The sequence below is a fragment of the Carcharhinus amblyrhynchos genome, chromosome 1 (assembly GCF_965287045.1).
Source record: "Carcharhinus amblyrhynchos chromosome 1, sCarAmb.v2.hapA, whole genome shotgun sequence".
Taxonomy (NCBI): Eukaryota; Metazoa; Chordata; class Chondrichthyes; order Carcharhiniformes; family Carcharhinidae; genus Carcharhinus; species Carcharhinus amblyrhynchos.
In genome coordinates, this window is record NC_137324.1 from 79,221,133 (window position 1) to 79,225,219 (window position 4,087).

Here is a 4,087-nt window from a genome sequence, read left to right on the forward strand (position 1 = left end):
ATGACTTGGCGAAAAAGCTTGGGACTGCAGGAGTGTTACGAACCCAGAAAAGAATGGTCCACCTAATAGTGAACATCCAGGATTACCCCCGTACACTTCTCAATCTCCACGTGCTAATGAGACCAATTAGATCGATTGGATGTAATATGAACAAATTGAATGGGAATCTTGACAAAGTAGTAGCAGTTATGAATCCTCAAGCCCTGACTCAGGGAGGAAGCAAAGGCTTTCACATGTGTTCAACTGCCAGTCAGCCAGACAAAGGCCTGCGTGAAAGTCTGAGCCCCTCTCCTGATTGGAAGTGGACTTTGATTCAATGATCATGGATGAGCAGTCATGCCAGTTGCTTTATCAGGAGGCTGACAATAAACCATGCTTACTGACACCAACTCCACTGTTAGCATTATCGATAACCCACAAGCTGAGCCCCAAGTGGTGGTGGGTAGGAGTCAATCAAAGTTAAAAGGTTTTAGCTATGAAGAGAGTTGTCTCCATGATGATAGGAAGGAGTAACAAGCCCAGAAAACCATGGATGACCAGAGATATTCATGATACGATGAGAAGGAAAGAGAGGCTTTTAGCTGGTACAAGGTATAGCAGGTATAAGATCCACCCTGCACTTTTTGGACTCCACTAATGCCTCTGTTGAATGCTCCAATCAGCAGAGGTATTAGTGGAGTACAGAAAATGCAGGGTGAATCTTAAGAAGGCAGTGAGGAGAGCAAAGAAGGGCTCAAGGCCTTTGCAATGCTCCAACTAATTTTACACAAGAATGACATTTTGCAAGCTTCCCTCAGCCAGAATGCCTGCTACTGTATGTGGATGACTTGTCATCTAATTACTACTAATTACTACTATTGACTTTGCTGTCAGAGGCAGGTGTAAAGATCAAACCCTGACTCAGTTGTTGCAGGAAGAAGTCAGCTTCCTGAGATTCTCCATTAACCTCCACAAGGTCTTAGTCCAAATACCCATAAGGTCAAGATTATTCAGCGATTACCTCTTCATCTGTCTAAAACTGCTCTTCGTTTGTTCTTAAGATTGATGGAAAGCCAACATAATTCTATTTCAGGAGAACAATTGGCCAATCCTCTTTATGAACATCTGAAGGGAAAGATAACCAGATACGTGTGTCCTAGATCCTGGAGCAAACCATGAAAGTGAAGAACATAAAGAATGTAGTCTTGCAGGTTACATGACTTGACCCAACACAACTGCCTCATCTTGAAGTGTGTTTTTCAGAACTGAATCTCAGAGCTGTCCTCTGCCAAGAGCATCCAAACCAAATTCAAGCAATTTATTTTACAGCGATTTTACAGGGATCATGTTTGGCATACAAGCGCCACCTTCTGGCAATTTTTTAGGTCAATCAGCACTTTACCTACATTATTAATGATGGAAGATCATCATCCATTCTCCACACACTCCTTTGAATTTGCAGTCTTCACAAAGACTGAGCAAGTAAACTTTAGAATTACTTAATTGTGATATTGACATCCAAAACAGACAACTCTTTTATCAACAGTGATGGCCAATGAAGATCATCCTCACAAGTCCTCTGCCTGCAGTACTTTGTGCACCTATAAAGAAGAACATGATGTCTGTGTTGATGGAACATCATACCCAGTAAGGGCCTCTCCTTATGCAGGATTCACAGTGGCCTGACCTGAATGCATCAAGTTCTAATGTTCTCCACATTCATCTCAGTATGCCATATGTATGGCCATCCATACTGCTCTTCTGGGAAACTTTCAACCCCCCAGCCATTGAATGTATGGTCTGACAGTGCAAATGCCATCAATGCAATGTAATCTCTCCCTCGTTCCCACAAACATTTATACCATACTACTGACAAGAAACCTTTCATCCGTGGACCACGTGTCCTTCTCCTCTGGCAGAAAAGAACATCAAACGCTTTGCCATTCGGGGGGAAGTTTCTGCCCACTGGCCAGATAGTTCCACGCGTATCCAAAGCAACACTGCTGCAGGCATGGCAGCCATTCTTTTCAGAGACCCATTGCCAGAAGGCGAGGAAATAGTAACTTTTTGGTCCATTGTTGGTCCCACAATTGATTTTGTCTGTCTCCAAATTGACTATGATCTGTAGCAGATTGTTATCCTTGAACAGAAACAAGGCCGACCTTTGCCTGCACCTACCTCATTGGATTCTCAGACCTACCTTTCTCCTGAAAGATCACTACTGTTGCTCATGTATTAGGCAACACTGGACCAGGATCCTGTGCTTTGTGCTTTGTCGTCCTGTGGTCTGTGTTTCCCCTGTGTTGGGAGATGAGTTTTTGTTTTTGTTTCATTCCCACCATATGGCCGGTCACTATTCTGCTGAAACTACTTGAAAGAAGTGCTTCTGCTGCATAGTGGAGTGGAATAAAAGAGGCTGTAAATCTCCATATCTCCCTGTCTCTACTTTGTTTACAGCAGAAATTTCTAATGTATGAATCATAGAATCCCTACAGTACAGAAGGAGGCCATTTGGCCCATTGAGTCTGCACTGACCACAATCCCACCCAGGCCTTATCCCTGTTAACCCTACATATCTACCCTACTAGTACACTAAGGGCCAATTTTATATGGCCACTCAACCTAACCTGCACATCACTGGCATGTGGGAGGAAACCAGAACACCCAGAGGAAGCCCACGCAGACATGGGGAGAATGTGCAAATTCCACACAGACAGTGATCCGAGGCCAGGATTGAACTCGGATCCCGTGCTGTGAGGCAGCAGTGCTAACCACTGTGCCACTGTGTTGTCCTGGGCTGTCCTTCGGAGTCAAATAGCCTCAGATAGAACTTGGACTCATCTCCATATAGAGTTTATTGGACCCCTACCACTGTCCCAGAATAATTTTATATATGCCCTTGTAGTTATCTACCAGTTCACTAAGTAGATTAAAGGATTCCTTTGCAGGTCAAATACCATGCTTACTGCCATCAAACTCTTATTGTGTTGGAACCATTAATGAAGCAGGGAGGAATATCCTGCTGATTGAGGGCACTACCAGTACAAGCTGGTAGTAATCAGGGTGTAGTGTTTGCTGGTGCAGTGCTTTCCAAATTACAGGTACTTGAGGGAATTATGTACAAGTTGAATATAGCACACCATTCTCAGTCCTCTGGGATCTCAGCAGTCGTATCATAAAAAGCATGCTGCAAAAATTGTATACAGACCGCCCCACTCAACGAGTGAACATTTTACCTATGTGTCTAATGGCAATTCGATTCACGTGCTTAGAACCATAGATATGTCACCATACCAGGCCATGACAGGATGATTAATGTGAGTACCTGGTTATTTAACATTGACTGGTGCCATCCCATTTCTGCACAGACCATGGAATTCTGGATGGTTGGAGCAAATGGGTAGAACATGAATAAATATGTGGCTAAAAACATGAAAAAAAAATCAAAAAGTCAAGTCAAAAATACTGTGACAAAAAAATTAGACCCTTTGAAAGAGAGGTGGGGATATTATAATGGCATGAAGCTATAGTTAAAAAGGAAAACACATGCAATCCCAAACAGAAGGGACCTTTCCAATAATTGATCAATTAGATCTTCCTGTGTATTTAATTCAGTTCCTGCAGGAAGCAAAAGTGGGCAAGAAAGTAACTAAATGGGATCACCTGAACCATTTTGAATCTGTGAAATATGATTCCATGTTTCGTTATCACGTAAGCTGAGCTGGTATGTGGAAGGTCCTCTTCATGACTGGTCTGATGTACAGTCGTTATTGTCAAGAAAGAACCAGGAACAGCACAATATGGAATCTTGACACAACTAGCATGGAAAAGACTCATAACATGTAGGCTGGAATTTTACCACCCCGCCCGTCAAAGGAATTGGAGCAGGTGAGAAGGTCCATTGGTCCATCCTGCCCATGGTCAATGGGAAGGTCCATTGACCAGGACAGGATTTTACGGTTTAGGAATGAGTGGGACTATAAAATCCTGTCCATTATGTGCATCAATGGCCATGCTATTGAATCACATCCATATTCATGCTAACCATTCAAGTGGATTTAACTATTATTGTATTCATTACAATTTGTTGTCTCAAATGTATGACACA